Here is an 11,611-nt window from a genome sequence, read left to right as displayed (position 1 = left end):
GGCAGAGTATTACATAAAACAAAGCATTACATGAAGGTCGACAGAAGTTAGATTGTTGCTATAAACCACAAGCAATAAGAAATGTTTGAATAGACACCTTTCACATTAAAACTGAACGTGGAACTAGTAAAAGAAATATATAGTAAACCCTAAACAATCAAAGCAAAATAATGTAGAGACTTCTGTTTTATAATAATTTGATGTTGATGTGAAAATTACAGGTTCAAACATGGGCTGGAAACCCTCAAACAGTGAGTGTAGTGCTGTCAGAAACCGGTCTTTGCGACATGATCTTCCACTGCTAAACCAATCAGTTACCCTTCATGTGTTTAAGTCTTCTTAAGTCTTCTTCAACTGAAAACCGTCAGCTATGGGTAACAAGGCACTTTCAAAGTATCTCAGGGGCAGGGTTGTGGAATTGCAGACGTCAGGAGATGTTTCTGAAAAGATTTCCAAAGGATTTATCCACAGTTAAGTCTAAAACTAAAAAGTGGACGGTGATTGGTTCGACCACATCTCTGCCTGGGTCAGGTTGTCGCTAAAATAAATGCTAGAGTGAGAAGGAAAGTGGTCACAGAGGATACCAAGTGCAAGCCTACTGTAAACTTTGAAGGAGTTCAGTACATTTACATTTACATTTAGTCATTTAGCAGACGCTTTTATCCAAAGAGTTCAGTAGATTTCATTGTGTTCAGTAGATTTCATTGTGTTCATGTGACAACATTATCAGTATCACAATATCAAATGCTCCACAAGCCCGGCTTGTATTGGGTCTATAGGGTTGCAAGAAAACAAAACACTCTAAAAAGCAAACATTAACGCTCGTTTGAGCTTTGCCAACGAGCACCCGGAAGAATCTGAAGGTAAATTAAACAAGGTGCTGTGGTCAGATGAATTGAAGAAATTGCACCTATTGGCCTCAATCCTAAATTTATTGGTTAGAAGATATTATTAATCATCAAATGAACACGATACCTAAAGTAAAGCTTGGACCTGGGTGCATCATGCTGTGGGGATGTTTCTCTTCAGCTGGGCCACTTGTCATTATAGAAGGGAAGATGGATGAGCTAAAGTACTGTCAAAAAAATCTTCACCTTTCAACATGACATTGACTCACACCATGCAGCTAAATTGACCATACAGTGGAGAAACAAGTGAATGTTTCTGTTGTTGCTCAATCCAGGTGTGCAGACATACTGGAAAAGTATCCAAACACACTCATCATTAAAACCAAATGTGGTTCCAGAAATTGTTAACACATGGGAGTGATTCTTTTCCAAATCAAGTTAGAACATTTTTTAAAATATTTTTTCATAGGTATTTTAAAAAAATCTTTAAAAAAAAATCTTTATTGTGTGTTTTCATTTGAGACTGTGAAACTGTGTATTTAAAGTTTGTATTCAGGAGTTGATCTTTTATTGTTGCCTCATTGTATCTGTATCTGGTCTTTTGTCTGCTTTCATTATGACCATTATTTCATTATGATATATATATATATATTTATATATATATATATATATATATATATATATATATATGAGGGGAGCAGTGAGCAGCCACAGGGGGGCACCTGGGGAGCTAGCGCTGTGTGTCATAACTGGTGGGTAGACTGGATTTGATTCTGTAGACTTCTGCATCCCATCCTGCTGCTCTACCCATTGAGCTTCAAGGCCAAAAAGACAAATATGAAGAGCAGCTGTTTGGTTATAAAAATGTAACTCTGGTGAATCACCTCCCCTCCATCAAACAACAGCACATAGGTGCTTGTTTAAACTTTTTACTGAGAACACTGATTACAATCTACCGTGCAGTGAATAAAGCAGTCCCAGCCAGGACCTATTCAACCTTAAAAGGTACTGACACACTGAGTTTCTAAATGATCTGTTCCAATGCAGTGTGGTTGTAATTGTGATTGTATTTGTGGTAGGTGGCAGTGTCATAGTTAAGTGGCAGCCAGACACAGACACATGAGAATAGTAAAAAGCTAATGCTGCTTCTCTTTCATTTAACATGAACAAATTAGTCACTATGACCATTTTCAAGTCAATGTACTGCCTAAAATATTTTATGAGGATCTCTGACTTGTTTCAGCTCACACAGTTTAATAGCTGTCTATATTTCACCTGCACACCGAGCATGTATAGTGCCTGTGATCATATTAAGGACACATTTACATAAATTTAAAATTCATAAAAACAGTATTGATCTCACATCTTTCTTCTCTTTTGCTCTTTCAGTGGTGCACTTGTATTTGCACCCAAAGACATGAAACCACATCAAAGAATGTGTCTGATATTAGCCAAGAATGGCAAGAATTGAATGACCTTTTGTCATTACAACCACAGTAAAAAGAGTAGATGTAATTTCCTGCTTCTAGTCCTGAGAGTAACCTTTCCTTAGCAGCAGAGAGTTGGCCAATACAATACATGCTGTGGGCTAAACCAGTTCACAAGCCTGTGAGATCTTAATGATGATGTTATCCCCCGGGTCCATCAGAAATGGTCTCGGGTGGGATGTGCGGAGTAAATGTGAGGCCTGGCGTTTTCAGTCAGGATGTCACATGTCTGTCAGCTCGGAGATGCCGCTGATTCGTTGCACATTTGCAGAGTGTATATTTTTTCCTCAATGAGAGATAGGGAACATACCTGGAGGCTATTGACAGAATTTAGTGAGGCAACAGCAGTTTTCGGGTGGTTGGGTTTTTATTTAAAATGTTTATAGGCCTTATAGATCTTTTTCATTGTAAGTGGTTGTTCAGCTAATGTTACTGTTATTACACTATCCTTTTATCTGTTATCAGCTGTTAATAGCCCACAATTATGTTGTGTAGGTTTATAGATATAAAATAATCTATTGAACCTGCAGGGAGTTAGTAGGTCACCTAATTATAATCTGAAAAGAACTGAGAAATGCCACTGAGTAGTAGTGTGATGATGTCCACATCTGGCGGTTTGTCAGATGACTGGTCCCCTGAAGGTTCACTCTGCCGGGCTGCTGTGTTCGAAATCCATGTATACATGCAGCAAATGGGTAATCTGATCTCTCCTCCACCTTCATTTGTGGCTGCAGAATAGAAAGGTGGATAGATGAGCACCGAGGAAGAGAGGAAAAGACACTGGAGAGAGGGACACAGCTGATACATTAATTTAAAAAAAATGACTGAAGAGTGACTTCTGGAAGGCACTTTGTGTTAGTCAAATTATCGGCCAGAGTTTGGGCCGACTGAGTTAAACGCATTCACTCACCCAGCTGCTTGTTCCATCTGCAGCCTTTTGTTATGCACAGGTGCTGTTGGAGAAAGCCGATTAGAAGCCTGGTATTGTGTATACATATTTGGTAAAATCAATTTTACCCTAATACCCTGAATCCAGAAACCAGCTCTCCTGTTGACGTGACAGTTAGGAAAGCTGACAGTAACCTGATCACTTAAGTGCACGTGCACACTGACTACTAAGCCTAGTGGCAGGTGGAACAAGTACTTAAGAGCCTATGTTTTTGGTGCTGATCATAACAGCTATTAAATAGTCGGATCTGAAACAAGTCAGAGAAGCTCATAGCACATATTGGTTAATAAATTGACTTGAAAATGGCCATAGTGACTAATTTCTCCGTATCATGATCTTAAATAAATGAGAATAAGCAGTGCTTTTCTACTAGTCCCATGTGTGTTTGGATGGCTGTCACATAACAACCATCCTTCAATCCCCTCTTTCCCTGCCATCAACCACAACCACATTACAAGCACTGCTCTGCTCCCCACACTGCTTTTTTAAAATGCTTAAGTTGCAACAGATCTTTGAGAAACCCAGTGTGTCAACACCTTTTAAGGTTCAGTACGTCCAGTCTGGGATTGTTTCATCTACTGTGTGCTAGACTGTTCTCAAAGCTCTCACTGAAGAGCATGAACAAGCAGCCATGCACTGTTGTTTGATGAAGGTCGGGTGATTCACCAGCAGCTAAGCAGCTCGTCCTCAACCTTAAGTCTTTCCCTTGTAAAATACACCAGTAGTAATAAAAACAGCTGTTGCTCAGGACTTGGAGCAGTCGTCCATCAATCTCCAGGTCAGCAGTTTGGTGCCCAGCTCCTTTTGATGTCCATTTGTCCAATTATCCTTGGGCTGGCCGGTGAACCTCAGCTTACCCCTAGTGGGTCAGGCTAGTGCCTTGCATAGCAGTCCTGCCATCATCAGTGTGTGAGTGTGTGTGAACAGGTGAATGAGAAGCAGTATTGTAAAACTTATTGTATGTGTGTGTGTGCATATATATATATATATATATATATATATATGCACACACACATACGCATAAATAGAGATATATACATCTCTCTCTCTCTCTCTCTCTCTCTCTATATATATATATATATATATATATAGTATTTATGTATATATATAATTATATATATATTCAAGCCAATTGCATGAGTCAACATCAAGTCTGGCATTTACCAAGGAGATGCTCTGTTCCTGCTGCTGTTCTGCTTAGTCAGATCATCGGAATTCAGACTGTAGTCAGATGATTCCAAGGTAGTCAGAACTAAGGGTCTTGTATTACCAGAAGGCAAGATAGCAGATGCTGAGGATCGCTAACAAGTACCTTGGGATCCCACAGGCAAATGGTCATTGGTCGTATCTCGTCTGGATTACTGCAACGCTTTGTTGATGGGGTTACCGATATCCACAATCAAACCCTTGCAGAAGATCCAAACGCAGCAGCTCGCCTCATTTTTAATCAGCCAAAAAGGAACTTTCACAGTACTATTCAGATCTCTACACTGGCTTCCTGTAGATGCTCGCATCAGATTCAAAGCTCTGTCTCTTGCCCACAGGCTGGTTAACTCAACAGCTCCTGGTTGCCTCAACTCCCTCATTCAGGTCTACAATCTTTCCTGTCCGCTGCCGTCTGCCAATGAACAATGTCTGGTGGTCCCAGAACTGCAAAGAAGACGCCAAGCAAAACTCTTCAGTGCAACAATCCCTCAGGGAGATGTCCCCATGTGATGACGTGCTTAGTGAATACTTTAGGCAGCAGATACCAGAGGAGCAAGGGATGCAGGAATCCTCATGGAACGACAAACCCCTGCACGGTATGTGCCACCGTCAGATAGAAGAAAAAAATCCCATCAGTGGTGGGACAAAGCTGGACTGAAAGACAGCCCAGAGCCACTTATCCTAGTAGCACAAGGTCAGGCTCTAAGTACAAGATCAATAGAGTCTGGGGTCTTCCATACCAGGCAGGACTCCAGGTGCAGGCTGTGCAAAGATGCCCCTGAGACAATCCAGCACATAACAGTGGGGTAGCAAGGCAGGGCATACATGGAACACCACAGCCAAGTTGCTGCCATAGTGTATTGAAACATCTGTGCTGAGTACGGGCTGGAAGTCCCAAAGTCAAAATGGGACACACCCCCAAAGGTGGTGAAGAATGACAGAGCTAAGATCCTGTGGGACTTCCACGTACAGACTGACAAACTGGTAATGGCCAACCAACCTCACATGATAGTTGTGGTCAAAGAAAGTTAGAAAAGATGTGTAAGGTGAAGGTAAAAGTGGTATCCATATAACACTGGGGGCTGTGACCCCCAAACTGGGAGAGGGGCTCCAGCAGATTCCAGGAACAACATCTGAGATCTCTGTCCAGAAGTGTGCAGTCCTAGGAACAGCTAAGATACTGTGCAGGACCCTCAAGCTCCCAGGCCTCTGGCAGAGGACCCGAGCTTGAATGAAAGAATTAAAAAGACGGAGCGAGTGGGGAATTTGTTTCATCCACGCACATCATTTGACTTTGTGTTGCATTTATACGCAGCTATTTCGTTGAATTCAAATTGTAAGTATTTTGTTGTGGGCCAAAAACCACTAAAAAACATTTATCTAAAAAACATATAACACACAGTTTGTAATCTGGAAGATAGAAGGCAATTTTATAACCTTTCTTTGACTACAGGACAGAACATACTGATCATAGCACCTGTCTTTGTTGTGTTGACGCCACAGATGTCTAATGTTAGAAAGCATATTAGTGTTAACACTTGCTGCCTTGAACTCACTGCCCAGCTATGAAAGACAGATGATACAGAGTGCTGAATTCATACTGGTCACAGTCCAGCCTTTTGTGTCAGGCACACAGAGGCAGACAATGCATGTCCAATATGTATTGTAAGTTACTGGAAAATCCATATTGTAACAATATGTTATCGTTACACAATTACACCATTTCAGTTATTGCCCAAAGGTAACTGAGCATAACCTGTACAACTCTCAGCATTTAAATGACCGGTTTCTCACGTACCCAGAGGAGAACTTTTCCCCTCACAAACGCAAGGACAAAGCTGGAATGATGCTGGACACAATCAACCACAGTAGAATCAAAGTGGTGCACTGAAGTCAGCCTCCCTCAATCTTCAATCTATCAAACCATCAACATGAGATACTTGACAGAATAACAACAGAGCGTGAGATGGGAGAGAGTTGAGGCCACTATATCTTTTTATAACCACAGTCATTTCACTGTAGAAGGACACGCTCGGAAGCCATCCATGGAAAACTACTACCATGTTATTTCTGTGATATCTTTATACGTCAGTGTCGCTGAACTCATTGTCATCCAAGAGTGATTAAAAAGACATACAGGCCCTGTGTGCCAAACCAAAGATTGACTGATCAAACAGTTTGCTCTCAGCTCACGTCGTCCTCTGTTAAAAGTTGCAGTAGCACAAAGAGTACAACTGAGTGCTGCCATGCACATGTTCGAGCCTCTAGTCTGGATTTATGCTCCCACAAGAACAGCACAGAAATACAAACTACACAAACCAGGCTACCGTTTTCACAGCACCACGAATCTGTTCAGATGCTCTCACAACTTGCTTGGAATGCAAATTTAGGAAAACGGCTGATGTGAATATTTTGGGATATTCTGCTGGACAAGCAGGTTTTTTTTTATTACATCTCAATAATGCAGAATAGATAATATGATAATAATAACATTTAACTGAAAAAACATAACATTGTTTTTTTTTGTTGTATGTTTCTTGTCATCAGTATACTAACAGTTTTTTTTTCTTCATTTTTGATTCACACTTATCATTGTTGTGATCCTATGAATATTGTAGTTTTCAATAAAAAAAAACTTTCTTAAAACTAGTGAACCATTTTATAGATATTGTACCACCAAAAAGCTCAGCATTGCCACAATGCAACATTCTTGCCTTCTGGAATATTTTCTCATACAGCATTTTCCTATATTAATCCACAGAGTGGAGATGTCCTGAATACCTAAAACCCAGACACTAACACCTCAGCTGCAGTGTTTCCTGGCTGTATCATTTCTTCAATACAGACATAATCTGTAATTCATAGCAATGTTTCTTATAGCGTTAATGTCCAGCTCCTTTCTGTTGCTGTTGCTGCTACTACAGCTAAAACCAAATGGAGTAATTAATTTATTCACCACCATGGGCACCATTTAAATGATGGCTGTGCTGATTACATTCTTTGGATTATGTCTTTAAAAGAATCAGTAACTTGGATGAGAAGAGTTTCTGTTGACCTTTCTTTACTTTTCCCCATGATTCTGTTGTCAGTTTTCTCTAGTTTTACTTCCTGCCCCTGGCTTTTATTTTGTTATCCCACGCCACCACTTCCTATTCTTAGTTTCTTTAGCTTCCTTTTTAGCCTTTTTAACCCTGATTGTCTTCACCATTGCCCCCGTGTATTTAAACCCACCTCTCCCCGCTGTTCCCTGAACAGTGAACATTCCTGTGGACACATTATGCTCTTGGACATTGTTTCCTGTCTTCCATGCTCAGCCTGATTCTCATGTTTGGACTCTCTCGACTGGGTTTCCCATTTGTTTTCTCCACATGTTTGGTCCAGGTTTTGTTCGGTTATTTATTTGTCCCAGTCTGTTAGTCTGCATTTTATGCTTAGTTTGTTAGTTTGTTTTTCCCTCTTTACTTAACCTTAGTTTCTTAGTTGGTTACCTTGCTTCCCCGTCTCCTCTTTTGGGTCTTAATACAAATTTAAATATACACGAAAGTGTGTAATCTGCCGCAAGCTGACAAGCACACTTCTTTCTTCTCATCAGTAACTGTAAAATAAAGTTTTCTCTTTTTAAAAATCAAACGGTAGCATTAATCAAACATACAGTATCAATTGCAGTAGCTGGGGTTTAACAACCTAATGTAGTGTGTAGTAACTAACGATGTCGTAAATAAAAACAATGGTGTGTAAGATTAGTTCAGACTCATGACAAACCTTTTACTGACTTTTGTAATTTGACTAGTTACTGTTTCGGATTACACGGTTTCCTTTCAGTAAACTCACATTCACTTTGTGCTTTTTATACCCAGTGTCCACTGGCTTAGTACAAAGAGTGAGTTTGTTTTAGGCCCCACGTTGCACGTATGGATGGTGACTTACACGGTCCACTTAGTAATGGTGGTGCGCTGCTATTTAATACATTTTATTAGTGTAAAAGGGTCTAAACAAATGAGTCACTAGTGGCCATTTTTTAAAATCAACTTACTACTAAGAAATGTGCTATTGGCTTCCCTGATGACCATTAACTGAATTATGGGTTGAAGCAGTTTTTAGCTATGGTCTGATTCTCTTCAGTCTCTGGCAAGGCCAAGTTCAGTAAAGAAAATGTAAAGAGCACTGCTGGTTATATTGTTTGATCGACTTTGACACGGGTTCAACGATGCCATTTGAAGGCACATTTCACAATGAATTCGGTAGCTTTGCTTTTCTGGAAATTGACCAATAGTTCGGGGCTTTTATAGTTTTTGCTTTAGCTGCGCGCCCTCCAGCGCAGTGAATGCGGGACGCGGTAGACATGCCAAACTCAGTAAACACACCAAAGAGTAAAATTGGTGCATACCGGCTAACAGCCTACCTGCACCTGGTTTAATGAAGGGATTCCAGTGTCGCTTGTGACTCGATTTCATAAAAACGTGTTTTAATATGAAATGTGTAACACAACACTGATTAGAAATGTAGTGAAGTAAAAAGTAAAGATATTTGCAGTATAAGTCAAGTTGCCATAATTAAATCTACTTAAGAAAAGTACAGATACGTGAAAAATTTACTTGAGTATATTAACAAAGTCTGTGTGATTCGTTACTTTACACCACTGCAATTGGTTATCTAAGGACTGGGACACACTAAGCCAACAGTCAGTGTTTAAGGTGCCGATGTTGGGGGGGTGTCAGTCAACACAGTTTTAGGTCAGACCCCCTTCAGCGACTGATGTACATGCTTGTTGAGAAGTACTTATAAACTGTCTGTGGTGAGTGAAAATGGTAGCTAACAATTCAATTCAATTCAACTTTATTTATATAGCGTCAATTCACAACAAAGTCATCTCAGGGCACTTTACAGAATAAAGTCAAGATTATAAAGATGTACAACACTGCCTAGTTTAAAAGTTGCATATCCATGATCTGTCATTGGGGCCAAGACCACCCCTGGCTAAAGTCAGGCCTCATCAAACAGTATCTTGATGCAACAACTGCAGCAACTTTGCACAAACTAATACATTCTGCTGAAGCTCTTAAATTCATAAATTAATAGTTGCAGGCCACACTCAAAGAATGTGCAATAATATGCTGATGAAAAATGCATTCATGAACTAAATTCACTTTTGCCTTTGTTTCCCACTCTGATTATGTCCAATTAGTTGTATTTTGTGTTTTCTGTTCTGTTTGCTTCCCTTTCATTAGTGAAGCACTCTGAGAACTCTTTTTGTCAAAGATGACTGGTGAAGCATCACTTCTGCTGATGGCGAATGGATGATGAATTAATACTGCAACACATGGTTGCAATAACTAACCACAGCATTCAGTGAAATTGTGCTTCGTCTTTTCTGTATATTTAAAGTGTAAAAACTACACTTTATATTTACAGTGTACAACACTATGCGACAAAAGCTGCTGACTTTTCTGACACTAATCAACAGAAAAAGAGACAATTATGTTAGTCTGTTTTAAGCTTTATCATGCCATGGCAAGTTATCATTCATTATCAACCCACATTTATGGTTTGGCAGGCCATCTACTACCCACTGGCATATTTTTATGAGTCAGACATATGGGCAGATTTTCCTCCAGGATTTCTTTATATTTTGCTGCTGTTATTTTACCCCGTATGTTTGCAGGCCTCTCAGAGCCTGTTTCAGAGAAGCATCGCTACTGGATGATGTTGCCACCCCTTTGTTTTACAGTGGGGACAGTGTCTTTGTGATTATGTCCATTGTCCATCAAATATAATGTCTTGTCTTATGACCAAAATCTCAATTTGGGTCTCATCAGGTCGAGGAACCTTCTTCCAGTTGACCTCAGTTAATGCACATGTGAAAGTACTATGAACTAATATATGGATGGAAGTACTATGGACAAAATAATATATAGATGTAATACTATGGACGTAATATACATATTGCATTTTTAGCAGCTGGTTAGTGTATGAGAAACATCGAATGCTGGCTTAATTGAGAAAAACTTTATTTTAAAAAATTTTGCTTTTACACATAATGTGTTTATTAGCTTTTACAAAAAGCCATGATGTTTTTCGAATCCTAACCTAGGTGGGTTTTTTTTGTTTTTTTGCCTAAACCTAACCAGACACGGGACTTTGGAGCTGAAGTCAGGTCTGTGGGATGACGGTCCTGCTGTTGTCTCCCCACCACCCACTCCAGCCACCTCCTTACAACTTATTTTCCGTAAGTAAATATAGTGCCCTAAAATACATTTGATTGGACCATAATCGTTACCTTATAATGTTGCCTTCAAACAAAATTGCTTTTGCAGTTTAGATGCATAGGAACATAAATTTTTGGGGACAGGTTTGCCATTTTTTAATGACATTTGCAACATCTGTACTCCAACAGATGTTAACAGATGTTGGAATTGTTCTTGTATCCATCCCTTGATCTCTGCTTTTCAATAACGTTTTATTTGAGTTGATTGGAGTTTTATTTTATCTTTTTTTAAATTAATAAACTCAACCATGATGCAGTGCTGTAAAAAAAAAACTAAAATGCCAAAAACTTCCAATGGGGTGAATACACTTTTATAGCTACTCTAAAAACTTGTTGATAAATTATTTTCCTTATAATGTTTGGTTTACTGGAGCAGTTTTCAAAGCATGACTTGGAATAACTACGACTCAAATCTTGCTGACAAAATTGAATGAAATCACCCCAAATCTTTTTTTAAAGCATGTAAGATCACAAAGCCATATAGTGTTTTAGGAACAGTGGACAAAACCGCAGCAGTCCGAGTGGATATTAAAATCTAACTAGGCACCTGAGGTCAGAAAAATTAATGTGAGGCCATAAAAACTTCTGAACTTGTCTATTAGAGACATAAAACAGCCTCCTCTCTCTGACAGCAGCTTTGTTGTTGTAGTGAGGGAAGGAAAGGCTCCACTGAGGTTTGGTGAAAAGACCATCCATGCGTCTTAAACCATGAAGAAAGATAACATCTCACAGTGGGCAAATTGAATCACAAGCTGTGAGCTGGCAAGAATAACACACACTTCCATGTGTGTTTTCCAGTTCACCAAGGCCTCGTTTTTACTCTATCTCTGCTCTGTGGAGTATGAGGGACACACTT

The sequence above is a fragment of the Channa argus genome, chromosome 5 (genome assembly GCF_033026475.1).
Source record: "Channa argus isolate prfri chromosome 5, Channa argus male v1.0, whole genome shotgun sequence".
NCBI lineage: Eukaryota > Metazoa > Chordata > Actinopteri > Anabantiformes > Channidae > Channa > Channa argus.
Note: the sequence above shows the minus strand (reverse complement) of the source record.